The sequence below is a fragment of the Emydura macquarii genome, unplaced genomic scaffold, assembly GCF_026122565.2.
Source record: "Emydura macquarii macquarii isolate MOO-44397 ecotype Brisbane River unplaced genomic scaffold, CSIRO-AGI_Emac_v2 contig_1390, whole genome shotgun sequence".
Lineage (NCBI taxonomy): Eukaryota > Metazoa > Chordata > Testudines > Chelidae > Emydura > Emydura macquarii.
The window spans coordinates 7741480-7756252 of record NW_027131527.1 but is presented as its reverse complement, the minus strand read 5'-3'; the positions used below and the strand labels follow the sequence as shown (position 1 = coordinate 7756252).

Here is a 14773-nt window from a genome sequence, read left to right as displayed (position 1 = left end):
TAAGATGAATAAGTCCCCTGGTTTGGAGACTTCAGAAATTTTAATGGCTGTAGAATTCGGTCATACAATCCATCCAGGAAGGCATTGCAAGAATAGTCTGGAAGCAAATAAAGCATAAATCACCATGTTGGCGTTTGACCAAGACAGTAGGAGACAAAGCCTAGAAATATTATTGAAATGGCAGAACATTCTAACCACATGCTGTTCAAAAAACAAAACAAGACGGAGTATTATTTAATTTTCTTATTTCTTAGATTATTGGGGCAGGAACCATGGTTATTTCTGTTTCCGTACAACATTTAACACTATGGGGCCCTGAGTGGGATTGGGGCTTCTTGGTGCTGCCAAATATAAAAAATAAATAATTTAACAAGTTTCCCCTTGAATAATCTGAATTGTGTAAATGTTCAATTTATGAGCTGTTTTGCTCTTCATTCCATGTCTGTGTTTCCGAATTTTGATCACCTAGATTAAATTGTTCCTCGTGTGTTTATGATTCCAAATTCTTCTTAGTGTTTTCCCCTTGATTCTCTTTGGCCTGGTTTGGTGTCACTGTGCAAAATTCAGACATTTAATGTTAAATTTATTTTAAACATCAGATGTTGATAATAATTGAGCTTTTCTGGGCCAAATTTACTCCTGCTGTAAGTAGCTCAGCCAGGTTTCTTGTGCTATTGAGAACCACAACCATCTGCAGAGTTCAAACCAGATCAATCTAAAAGTTCCACCCTACCCATAACTACACATCTTGGAAAAATGAGGTTCTCTGCTTCTGTGAACATGTACAGAACCTGATTTTCTGAAAGACGCTATGTGCCACACATCACATAGGAGAAGACAGAATTGGAAGTGACTATATATCTGAGAACGATCCTGCAACACAATATTAACTTCAAATTTTAGAAGGGACATCTCAGTAATTAAAGCCTGATGAAATGAAGTGACAAGAAACAGGCTGTTGGGTGCAATTGCCATATCACCTCCATTTTGTGAAAATAATAACCAATGAGAAGTCTGTAAAAACAGACTGATGTAAAACAATGGACCTCATTTATCCAAAATTAACGGAGATTAAGATTTGTTTCATGGCCATAGTATTGGAAGTGCACAGAACTACTTGGATAGTTTTAAATTCCTGAAAATAGCCTTTTACTAAGAGATTATGTGCATTTTACCCTTTTGTCATACACAATCCACTTAAAACCAATTTTTCTCATTAGACATGGAGTAGCACAAGTATACAGAGGCCCTCATTTTGATGACCACTTCTTGAACTCTCTGCCCAACTTGTGAACAATACCATAAAAGCAGTGAACAAAACACATCTGGTTTTCTAAGTAGGCAAAGGGTATGCTGACACCAAACTTAGCAGTCTCTATGTTAAACTGTTCGCCATATGCTACATAGTCCACAAAATAGTAACATGGAAGAATATCACTGTACAGCAGGCTCTTGGCAGGAGGTCAAAGTCGAAGAGGCAGATTACTCAGAAATGAGTCAAAGCCTGAAAATCTTAAGAAACTCAAGAGAAGGGTGTTAATGAGACATTTTCTTTCTAGGGGTATGTCTACACTGCGGAGTGAAGTTGATTTATTTTAAATCGACCTTCACCCACCAAATTTTCGAAGTTGCAGGAGCATGATCACACCACACTCATCGCGTCAGGGGACTGCGTCCCCACTAGCCGTTCTTGGGTTGACAATCAAAGCAGTGCACCGTGGGTAGCTATCCAAAAGTGCAACTAGCTGCAGAGGCTTTTGGAAAGGTTGTCGTCCTCCCATGATGCAATGTCCTTCCTCCCCCATCCCTTCTTGTCCCAAACAAACAGACTAACACTTTTTTGCACCATTTTTCTAAATCCGTCAGTCTCTGCCGCGCGCACACCATTTCCAGAGAGACATGGAGCCTGCTTAGCTCTACACTATCACTTTGAGCATCACAACAACTTCACATCTTATCCTGCAGTATTTTCAAGGGTGAGACAGGGGCCTCAGTGCTGAAAACTGTGATGTTACTCAAGACTTCCTGCTACAAGCCATAGAACGAAACAATTTCCATTTGCTGCTGGCTGTCACACACCATCTGCGGTCGGTGGAGCATCGCTTCTGATCCTGGGAAACAAGCAGTGACTGGTGGGATTGCATTGTTATGAAGGTGTGGGATGATGAGCAGTGGCTGCAGAACTTTCATATGCAAAAGGCCACTTTCTTGGAACTCTGCGCAGAGCTGTCCCCAGCCCTGAAACACATGAACACTCACTTGAGACCGGCTCTGACATTGGAGAAGAGAGTGGCCATCGTTCTGTGGAAGCTAACAACCCTAGACTGCCACCAGTCAGTTGGAAATTAATTTGGAGTTGGTAAATCCACCGTGCGAGCTGCTGTAATACAAGTTTGCTAGGCCATTAACAGACTTCTGCTAAGAAGAATAGTGACTTTGGGAAACATGCAGGGCATAGTGGATGGGTTTTCCACAATTGGGTTCCCGAAGTGGGGGAGATAGATGGCATGCATATCCCTATCTTAGCACTGGACCACCTAGCCACAGAGTACATTAATCAAAAGGGATACTTCTCAATAGTGGATCACAAGGGACGCTTCACTGACATCAGTGAAAGGGTGCATAATGCGCACATCTTTAGGAACTCAGGTCTGTTAAAAAAGATGAAAGCAGGGACTTTCTTCCCTGACCAAAAAATAAATATTGGCGATGCTGAAATGCCAATAATGAGCCTTGGAGACCTTGTGTACCCATTGCTCCCCTGGCTGATGAAGCCATACACTGGGCACCTGGACAGCGAGCAGGAGAGGTTCAATAATAGGCTCAGCAAGTGCAGAATGGTGGTGGAATGTGCATTTGGACATTTAAAGGCGTGCTGGCGCAGTTTACTCACAAAGCTAGACCTCAGTGAAAAAAAATCCCAGCAGTTATCTCTGCACACTGTGTGCTCTATAATGTCTGTGAGACAAAAGGGGAGAAGTTCCCGTTGGGTTGGGTCTTGGAGGCAGATTGGCTGCCAATTTTCAGCAGCCAAACAGCAGTACAACGCTGAGAGCCAATCATAGAGTGCTGTGCCTCAGGGAAGCCTTGAAAAATCGGTTTTGCAGTGAGACCTAATGTTTCTGAAAAATCTGTGTTCTATCTTCCCTTCCCATCCCCCACCCATTCCCCAGCACCACAGCACTGTGCTAGCCCCTCTTCCCCCACAGTGGTAATCCCCACGGTTTCAATAAAGAAAGAGTAATGATCTTTAAAGCAGTAAATTTTTATTGTTGATTGTTAACAGTGGAGGGAAAGGAAGTTATTTCAGCACTTTGCATGCATTGTAATGGGACTGTGAAGGGACACAGAGCAAAGTTTCCCTGTGCAAACAGCAAACAAGACATTCCCATTTCTTAAAGAAACCAGTGCCTCTTTCTGCTCCCCTCACCCAGTGTGGAGTGGAGCACGAACTGCACCCTGCTCAACCTCCTCCTATATCACTTAGGGGTGGGAGCTAGGAAAGAGTGCATGAGTGCATGAGCTGAGAAGGAATCTCCACTGCCACTGCTCTTCTTGAAGCTCAACCAAACACCTCAACATGTCCTTATTAAGCGCAGCATCTCATTCTGCATTGCATGCTCACGTTCTTGGGCCTCCTTCCGGTTCTCCATCTTCATTTTCTCCAATAATGAAATTGTCCAGGCTCCTAGCTCTGTGTCAACAGCCATGGAGGCGTTCATTATCTCGGTGAACATGTCATCCTGAGGTTTTTTTTTCACTTTCTAATCTGCCACAGGCGGTCAGTGGGAGTAGTAGGTGCTGAGCTGAAGGCTGTGTTGAAGGCCGCGCTGTACACTGAAAGGCAAGCAAAGCACAAGGTATCCATAGTTAGCTGATCCCACGGACGAAAAGCAATGTTACAATGTAAAAATAACTCTCCTTTATATTCCCAAGGGAACGGCAGACCCGCATACCAATCTCTACCTATTGCAGGGGTCATAGTGCCGTTCCAGCCATGGTAAGTAAGGGGCTGGTGCATCCATTTCAGGGAAATCCCCATAGTGCATGCTGTATAAATCCATAGTTCCCCAACCAGCAGGATTGTTGCATGGTCCCCGACCCTCCCAAAAATTGGTTTTTGAAAGGTGATACCAGAGGGTGAGGGAGGGGGGTGAAATTCCGCCGGGCGAAACCATATGTGGGCACCTGTCTTGTGACCCCTAAGACTCTTCACAACCATGTGCTGTCTTGTAACTTGCAGTTTATGTATCCCAAAAAACCTCTCATGGCAGAGGGGAAAAAATGATTGTATGGAGCAGGTACTGCAAATTTGTGCCATCTTCCCTAAGTGACCATGTGTGATATCAGTCTCCTGAGGGTAACAGAGGCGAAAAGGGAGGATTTATTGTAAGCATCTGGGTACAGACCTGGCCCTTATTCTGCTATGCTGTGTTTCGCAATGATGCCTGCACAATTAATAAGAGAGTGGTGGGGGAAAGTGTCCTATCACAGTGCAAGAAATAAGGCAGCTTTCCCCAGAAACCTTCCTCAAAAGATCACAGAGTATCTAAATGAAAGTGTCCTGAGGATATCCATGGAGGATTCATGTGCATCCCTGTGCACATAAACATTTTTTTCCAGGGGGAACCCCTTGCTGAGGTGAACTAACAACGAGGAAGCCCATCCCCACCACCACACTCAGTTTTTTTTTCCCGCTATCACAAGAAGCTGGACTGGGAAGATAACCATAGAAATGACATTTGCAGTACATACTTACCAGATGTGCCTTCCTTGGCATCTCAGTCACTCACGCTGTCCTGCATCCAGCTGGGCTGTTCCGGGGTTACAAACAGCTCCTGGCTTTCAGGGACAATGGATTCTCCAGTCGCCTGACCCCTGTTCTCCTCCTCATCCTCCTCGTTCATCCTGGATTCCCCTGAGGTATCTATGCTTCATGGTGGTACAGTGGTGAGGTTACCACCGAGAATCGCATGCAGCTCCTCATAAAAGCAGCACATCTTTGGTGACAAACCAGAACAACTGTTCACCTCTCAAGTTTTCTGATATGCCTGCCTCAGCTTTTTGATTTTAATGTGGCACTGCTGCGTGTCCCTTCTGTGCCCCTTTTCCAACATGCCGTGTGACATCGTTTTGTAAATATCTAATTTCCTTTTGCTGGCTCGGAGCTGAGCCAGAACAGACTCTTCGTCCCACCGACCGATGAGATCCAAGACCTCAGGTCAATTCCAGGCTGAAGCATGTTTGGGGCGTGCAGTCGCCATGATCAGTTCTGCTGGCAAGCTGTCTCCATGCTGACAAAACAGGAAATGGGAATTCAAAATTTCCCAGGGCTTGAGGGGAGCGGCTGTTTCCTGTAAACGTGGCCGCAGTGTAGCAGAGTGCGAATGTGCAGAGTGGTCACAGCAGAGCATTGTGGGATAACTCACAGAGGCCAATTACATCAATTTATGCTGTGCTTCGCCTATACTGCCGCTCATTTGACCCAAACAATTTGATTTCAGTGCTATGCTACTTGCAGAGGTGGTTTTATTAAGTTGAATTTTCCCGCGATTTAAGTTGACGGAACTGACCAGCCAGTGAAGACACATACATTGTGTGGTCAATGGAAGCCGCAGTCCATCAACCTACCTTGGCAGTGTAGACCAGGCCTAGATTTATTAGTTTAAAGGAATTAATGCAAGCATGCAAGTACATGCATTGGGCAAAGGAAACAGGCAATGAAATATCTGATGTGAAAAAGGAGCAAAGCACTAACAGATCATACTCCTTTTTATGTTAGCCAAAGGATGGTAGTGATAGACTAGTTGAATCTGTACTTGGGAAGGGTTAAAATTCAATGGATTTTGTCTTGACTATTCCTGTCCTAACCCTGTGGGAATAGTTGGGTATTGAAGTCTCCTCCTTTTCCTTTTCTTTTCTGCATATAACTCTCCTAAACCGGCACGATAGCAAAGTATGGGGTAATTTTTTCTGCTTGAATAAACAGTGTTGAACTCCCAGACTCTGGGTTTAAGGAAGTTTATGGAGGGAAGTATTGGTGACACAACTAAGTGATAGACAAATATAAGGATTTTTAAAAAGGAAGCATTATCTAACAGGTTTCATATTTTCATACTATACAAAGGAACGATGACTTTAAGATATTTTCATTACTAACAGTTTCTCAGAAATGTACAATAAAAACTGTTTTCACTTTGAAACTGAATTTGTCTTTCACCATATCTGTACTATCTCTATCCATTTCCCCTTCCATTCCATTCCCTTTATTAACTTGCCAAATCACGCACACGTAGTTCTAGATCTGTATCTCATAGCCAGTACTCAACAATAACATGCTGGCTAACTGATCATTTCTGCGATATGAAGTTCGTGACCACCCTCCTTAACTTTATGGTCGATAGGAAGGGGATCCCAACACTTTCTTCTGTTGCAAAATGGGATCACAGTACGGAAGAGGAGAAAAACCACAGCTCAAGGAGTAATGAAATTCACTGTTTATTTTCACCGAAAAAATAAAGGGTGAGTTAAAAAAATGTAATCAGCATCTTCTACTTTGATTCAATTATTTCAGTAAATTATGAAATTACAGGTATGGATTTGAGATTGAGGACAAAACTTCTGTTTGGGTTTTTGTTGTTTTCTTCTTTTTGGGCTCAGTCCTCCGTTGCACTGAGCTCACACTTAGAACAGTAGAGGAATGGGGAAGACTAACCACCACCTCTGATCAGAGAGCTACTGGATGCTAACTGAGTCCATGAAGAGAGTTAAATCAACCTTTCACCAGCAGGAATGGTCTTCCAGCTGGGAATTTCACCAGGAGCCACACCACCAGCTGGGGATTGCTGGAGCCTGCCAGCTCTGGTCACACTCCAAAGTGTCTCCTGTGCGGAGGTAGTAAAGAGAAGGTGAGCTATGCTGGCTTTAGATAAACCCCCAATAACATAGGATGGAGGAATCCCCAGATGTCCCATCCAGACAGCTTTGAGTCCCTTTGGTCACATCTGGAATAGCGCTAAGGGGCACAACCTGGTAGGGAATTTGACTCCTAAGGCTTACATTTGAGGATATAAACTGAACACTAAATAAAATAAAAAACACATTACAAATTCAATTGCACCTGATCATACGGTCATACTGATTATAGCTGATATGAAACTGGTCAGATTTCATCGCTTTGCTTTGCAATTAATACCTGACTGATCTCAGTGACACTAGTTTTACGTAGGTACAACAGCACTGACTTCAGTGCAGTTAATCCAGATTTACATCAATAAGAGTCAGGATTAGACCCTAATTTTTCCTTGCAACATGTTTCAGAGGGAAGCTTGCCCATCCCCCAATATCCAACAGCTGCTTGTTTGCTATGTCTGTCTGACATTTTTTTTTTAAATGTCAATTTTTCCAAGTTTCTGATGCCAATCAGTGTAACATAACATCATTCAGTTTTCCCTTTTGCAATCAGGTTTTAACAATCTAAGCCAGATGTTGTTTTCATTTACAACCTTGATCCCCATTCAGTAAGATTTCAGTGTTTTGCTATCAAAAGCTGTCTTCACTTTCCTTTCAATTTGGCAGGCTCTTAATGCTTCCATAATCTATTTCACTTTGGCATCCTGTATCATCACAAATACAGAATGTCTGATCAACTCTGAATGTTTGCCTTTGTGTTCTTTCTACTTTCTTTTCCTGTTTTTTCTATACAGTTTCTTTTTCTAAAACCAGGTCAGCCCAATACACAACAGGGCATTTCTCTGTTTTGAGATATTTAGAGATAATTAAGCACAGGGTCGGAGTAAGGAAGGAGAGGTGGAAGCAGCTGAAAATGTATCGATTTCAAGAATTTAAAGAATTTCTTGATCTGCTTCTTTCAGAGATTCTGCTCATATTGAGAAAAGATACAATTGATGTATTGTGTTCTGTCTGTGGGGACTTTTTCTTTGTTTCCTTTTATGTGATAAAATACAGACAATTCTTCATTTAAGGAAATGTTTCTGCAGTGTATGTAAAATGAAATCTTGTAAACATCAGCAAAGTCTCCATATTCTATGCTGCTCATGGACACACAGTACAGCTACATAATTGTGTTAGTGAGATTTAAAAAATCTTATTCATGGGGGAAAGTAGGAACAGAGGGCCAGATTCTATTCCAGGTATGATTTTCTATATATGTCTCAGAGCATAATCTGGATCAAAGTGAGCCCCGAACCAGTCATTTTTCAAAGACCAAGCAGAATAAAATGTATTCAAATCAGTCTTCAAAACATATGCTAGTTTCTCTATTTTGAATACAGTCCATGTTTCATTTTACCTGTTTTGAAACAAGAAATGCTGAGGCCAACTAAAAGCAATTGAACAACTATTTTTTTCCTGAAGGAGTCTCCTAGCTCATTGGAAAATAATTTAATATAATAAGTATCAGATATAACATAAAGGGGATTTCAAAGCCAATACAGCATTCAGTTTGATTACAGGACTCCTTCCAGAATGATGCTATATATGGACAAATACATATCATATGATACATCCTCTTCACTGACTAGTGTCTCTTCTTTTAGGCTCCAATCTTGCAATCTTGATTTATGTGTGCAGTAACTTATGCCCAATGAGATCCTTCCACAATCCCAATGAGTCAAGGATGCTCCACATGGGCACAAGGGTCCATCTATAGGGACCAGACTGCAGGATTGGGGCCCAACAGTTCAACTTATTCTGTAGATGCCTTATATTCACGAACTTTAATTTAAAAAGGGCGTACAGTCAAACCAACAGTGATCAGCATTGGCCTCAATCTGTAATGGTGTGAAGGAACTGGCATGTGAATTGACAGGAAACTTGACAATGATGAGACCTCATTTCTCATCAGGTATTGAAAGGAATACAATACTGTACATCAGTTGTTAGACAAAATACAGGCTCTTGTGTGGATTACATTGTTTATGCCACAGCTTCCTCCTTACTTTGTTTTTTTATAAAGTTTACTTGTAAAATAAAAGATCATGAGTGCATGTTAGTGATCGTGACTCTGCGTATTTAAGTAATTTACTCAAATCTCCCTCTCAAAATTCCATTCCCATTTCAACACCTACAATTTTTTTTGCTAAGACGGCTGACATTTAACAAGATTCTTTAGATTGTTGCTGTAATGTGATATTCCTAATGAAAGTCAGCCCACCAAGCACTTTATGTTTACAGGTAGCCTGCTAACTTTAATTTGATTTTCTGTTTAGTTAGCAAAGCTTTTAAGTTGGAGATAAAAATACAGGCAGGCTGGGAAGTTGCTTAAATTAAATCTATCAAGTATTAGAGTGATGAACACACATTAAGTAGATAGCTTTGTAGTTTAAATTAAATAATTTCTCATATAGAGTCCATACAACGACTTCAGCTAAGATAATGACATAGTGTAAGGTAATTGCCCCAAGTCTAGTATCATAATTGTGAGTGTTCTATTAAAAGAAGTCAACCAATACTAAAACACAACTAACGTGCATCACACTATTTTCTGCATAAGCAGTTTCCACTCTCATATATCCATTCTCCCTCAGGACCAAAGCTTGCAGTCCTTTATCAGGCCTGGCTTCCTTCGCAGTAAATGGGAACCTTGTCTGAGAAAGGATTTCAGGACTTGGTTCCTCATAGTAATGAGAAATAATTAAGCAAAACACAGAGTAGCTTTTCATCTACAATATCAACCTGGTTCCACTCCCTGCTGGTCTATTATTTGCTACTAATTTAAATTGGAGGAGGATCACACCCTATATTAGAAATTGATATTAATTTCTAATGTAGAGAGACAATTCTGCCCTGGAAGAGCAGTGGTGGATGAAGTAAATTGCAGTAAGAGGTCTTTTCCAACTCTAACTTCTATGATACTGTGTTACTAGGGTTGAGTGGTAAATGAAGAATAACAGTGTAATCCAGTCACTAATGTATGGACCTAAAGATCTCCAGAAACTGTCAGAAATCTACATGATGTCCATGCTTCTGAGTGATAGATTTTGTATTTACATCTCCAATGACACTAAAGATGCAGCCAGAAAAGTCCTATTGGCTACACATTTGAGGAGGGTCAAACGCGTAAATTATTCTAGCTAAACTTGGCAGTAATTTATGCTTAATAAATTGGCTCTAGCTCTGCTAAATCTAACAGTTGTTGGCTAACCCACTTTGCACAGTTTCAGAGGCCAAACAAAAAAGGTACGTCTTTGGAATTTTTAAACAGAAGCGGGGTCTACTAACATAGCTGACATGGTGGTTACATTTCCCAGCCTGCCTAGAGAAAAAGAGAGACGGGGGAGGGCGGGGAGACAGACTGACTGGAAACACCAAGATCTGGGTTGATCATTCAGCATGGAGAAGAGAGGGGAGTCTGAGCCCAGTCGACTCATGATGCTAAAACTGCTTATCAGAACGGGCTTCTTTATAAATCCTAGACCATGTCCTCTCCATCCTGTGACAATGTCCACTATTCACAGGTATTGTTACAAATCTAGAATGAGGAAAATCTGGTTCATTAGGATTCCCCTCATAAACTGCAAAGGGCCTGCATCCCCACCATCTTTGCATAGGGGTATAAATGAATGAATGATGTGCAGAGCAGCAGGGAACCAGACACACAATGAGGCCATGGGAGAGTAAAATCTGAGATAATCATTGTGCGTTCTTTTGATCTTTTGTCCCCTAACTAATGAGAAGACAGATGAGGTCATTGTTTATTGGAATGTACAAAATATAAAATATATACTCTTTTGCGGGTAAGGGAATCCATCCTCTTTAATGGTGTTAATAACCCCTAACCAATGTAATTTTTCTAACTACGCTGACTCAGTTTTCTTTTCAGATATCAGAGGTAAGGTATTAATTCTAAAGGATATTCTCTAAATGAGATGTCAGATTTATGCCAACATATTCAAGGTGATTTTTGTTTATCTTTGACTGTCAAAAGGAGCAGTGAGGCAGAATGAAAACATGAACATAGAGAAATTAATTTAGGATTGCGATACCTCACTGACCATAAGTCCCATTGTACTGAAGTTGCTAATGAGACACCATTAACTTGAAAAATCACATATCCACCTGAATAGTGGGGGTTTTTTTTAACTCCTATTGATGCAACTATCACTAAGAGTGTTATAGCATAGAGTTTAGCCCACATTTTGTTCTTCTCTCATTTTTCCAGTTTGTTCACTATGTACATTAGACTGCACTTTGGATATCGTCAGTTTCATTGGTTTGTTGAAGGCCATATACAGTTTTTGTCTCTCATTCTGGCATGACACCAATGATGCCCTCTGCACTTTCCCTTGCAAGAGGAGGGGCTTAAATGGTCCTGCAAAACTGGAAGGGGCTGAGGTCTGCTGGTTTTATATTTAAAGTGGAGGACAACAAAAAGAATCCTACACAATGGTTCAAAGGTTCCTTTCTACCACTGGACTGTCCCCTCTACATCTGTGCTATACCCCTTCCCTAGGGGGCATCAGGGATGCAGGCTGCTTCTAGGGGCATTAACTTCCATGCAGTCACAAGTGGAGCACAGAAAGTGTGTGCCCCCTAGCTCTATTTCCTAATTCCTGTAAAACCTTGAGCACACAGAATGAGCAATGAAGGGCTCTCTGTGGCCTGCTCTATTGATTGAGCATTAGTTATATGATTAATTAGAAAAGTCAATTAACACTCTGTAGTTTGGCAGGGTTCTGCTCTGTGACCAGGTATACGTTATTATGAGAAATTCGGTGTGCACCAGAGAGACACGTACACTTAGGAAAGGCATTTTGTCCTTGTAATATTTTTATTAGCGCAGCTAGCAAAAATTACAAACACTCGAAGGCAGCAAAGGAGATAGATGGTCAAAACGTCCCACATCTGAGCATCCATATAGTCACGCCATCCCTTGCAGAATAACTCAGAGTATTAGTCATCATCCTCATCATTACCACCACCACCAGGAGTAGTCATCCTGGCATCTCCCAATGCACGCAGGCCAAGATACAGCTTTTATAATGTGTTACTAATTCTTAATACATATAATGCTTCCTATGCCTAATGCATATTCAATAGGGATTTCAGCCCCTTTTCCTTGTCTGTATTTCCTCACCCTACTAATGCTGGGGTGCCCTTCTCCTATAGGTTACTAGGCCTTCTACCTCAAGCTTAATAGCATATACATCTATTACTTACCATGGCATTCTTTTTAGATATCCGAGGTAAGGCATTAATTCTAAAGTATATTCTCTAAATGAGCTTGTGGTTGAATGTCTACACATGTTCCTAACTTAAAAATATTTTAAGCTGGTATAAACTGGCATTTTGTGGTTACCTGTCAGCAGTTTAATCATAGTTTATTACAGCATTCTATCTCGTGATATCTAATGGATCCAGGATAACTCCTAGGGCTTTTCTACACTTACCCCCTGGATTCGGCAGCAGTCGACGGGAGTTACGCAAGCTACGCAAAAAACTTGCATAACTCCCGTCGACTTCTCTGCTTCTCTTCTGTGCGCTGTCTTCCCTGCATTGTGCCGACGGGAACCGTGTTCCCTTCAACGCAGCGCTACGCCACTTGTGAAAGTGGTCGTAGTGCGTCGATTTCTGGATCGAATGAGCGGGTCTTCACTGACCGCTCAGTCAATCCAGAGAAATCGATCTGACGGTGGCGACTTTGCCGCTGTCAGTATAGCCGTAGCCTTAGTTAGCTGCTTATGCTAAGGTTTTTGAGCCTTAGGCCTTGATTAGTTTAGCTAAACTATTGTCTGATGGGCCTTGAGGCTTATAGGCTCATTGCATTACTGTCTTAATTTATACCTTTGCCTTATTTACTATACCTATAGATTACATCTCATAGGATCCTGGTCTCAGATGGAAGAGCATGCAGCTGAACTTTTGCTATCCCTACCTTCCCTATTCATTATCTTGTGCCTGCTTTAGTTACCCTCACTCTGTGGATGGGAAGAAGTGCACTGGGACCTATACTAATAGTGTTTGCCTTATTTCCTTTTTTCAAAGAACATTCACTTCAACAGTTTGATAAGAAATAATACCTCTTTCAGAAAAGAAGAAATTAACTGTTTCCCGCATGTAAGTCCTTTGAGTTTTAAGTTTTTGTGTTTTCATTCCAACTCTTTGATTAAGGTTTCAAGGGATTCATTTTGGTCTAACTTTTCCCCTTGTAGAGGCTAGACTTATAAAATCATCCCTGAAATATGACTTTGGCAGCATTATTAGAATCATAGAATATTAGAGTTGGAAGGGACCTCAGGAGGTCATCTAGTCCAACCCCCTGCTCAAAGCAGGACTAACCTCAGCTATATCATCCCAGCCAGGGCTTTGTCAAGCCTCAGCTTAAAAACCTCTAAAGATGGAGATTCCACCACCTCCCTAGGTAACCCATTCCAGTGCTTCACCACCCTCCTAGTGAAAAACTTTTTCCTAATGTCCAACCTAGCCCTCCCCCTGTAACTTGCAACCGTTGCTCCTTGTTCTGTCATCTGCCACCACCAAGAACAGCCTAGTCCCATCCTCCCTGGAACTCCCTTTCAGGTAGTTAAAGGTTGCTATCAAATCCCCCCTCATTCTTCTCTTTTGCAGACTAAACAAGCCCAGTTCCCTTAGCCTCTCCTCATAAGTCCTGTGCTCCAGCCCCCTAATCATTTTTGTTGCCCTCCACTGGACTCTCTCCAACTTGTCCACATCCTTTTTGTAGTGGGGGGCCCAAAACTGGACACAATATTCTAAATGCGGCCTCACCAATGCCGAATAGAGGGAAATAATCACTTCCCGTGACCTGCTGGCAATGCGCCTCCTAATGCAGCCCAATATGCTACTAGCCTTCTTGACAACCAGGGCACACGGCTGACTCATATCCAGCTTTTTATCCACTGTTACCCCCAGGTCCTTTTCTGAAGAGCTGCTGCCTAGCTCGTCGGTCCCCAGTCTATAGCTGTACATGGGATTCTTCCTTCCTAAGTGGAGGACTCTGCACTTTTATTTGTTGAACCTCATTAGATTACTTTTGGCCCAATCCTCCTGTTTGTTTAGGTCACTCTGTATCCTATTCCTACCTTCCAGGGTATCTACCACACCCCCCAGCTTAGTGTCATCCGCAAACTTGCTGAGGGTGCAATCTACCCCATCCTCCAGATCATTAATGAAGATATTGAACAAAACCGGCCCCAGGACTGACCCCTGGGGCACTCCACTTGTGACCGGTTGCTAGCTAGACATGGAGCCATTGATCACTATGCTCTGGCCAGTTCTCTATCCATTTTATAGTCCATCCAACCAACCCATACTTCTTTAACTTGCTGATAAGAATACTGTGAGAGACAGTATCAAAAGCTTTGCTAAAGTCAAGGTATATCACATCCACCGCCTTCCCTACATCCACAGAGTCAGACACCTCATCATAGAAAGCAATCAGGTTGGTCAGGTATGACTTTCCCTTGGTGAATCCATGTTGACTGTTCCTGATCACCTTCCTCTCTTCCATTCCACCTTGTCGGTATTGTAAATGTCTGCAGTTGTGTTCATAGTCCATTATTTCAACAAAACAGTTTGGAGTGATTTTAGAATATAGGGACCGTATTCATACTTTACTGATTTGATCCTTGGGCCAGATGGTCAGCTGATGTGTATTGGGATAGCTCAGTTGAAATCAGCGGAGGTTTGTTGCGTAAAAGGAGGGTAAGGATCTGGCCTTTAGCATTTAAACTGATCATTGATACCACTAATTCTGATTTAGAGGCCAAAGGTTTGGTTTTCATTCCGCATCAGT

The 14773-nt window shown here is 42.0% G+C and overlaps 1 protein-coding gene across 1 annotated transcript in view; it reads right to left on the bottom strand.

Annotated features, from left to right (window-relative positions):
* The window catches only part of CABCOCO1 (ciliary associated calcium binding coiled-coil 1), a 218900-nt gene that overhangs the window by 94396 nt on the left and 109731 nt on the right, over nucleotides 1-14773 (bottom strand). The gene's annotated exons all lie outside the window — the stretch shown is intronic.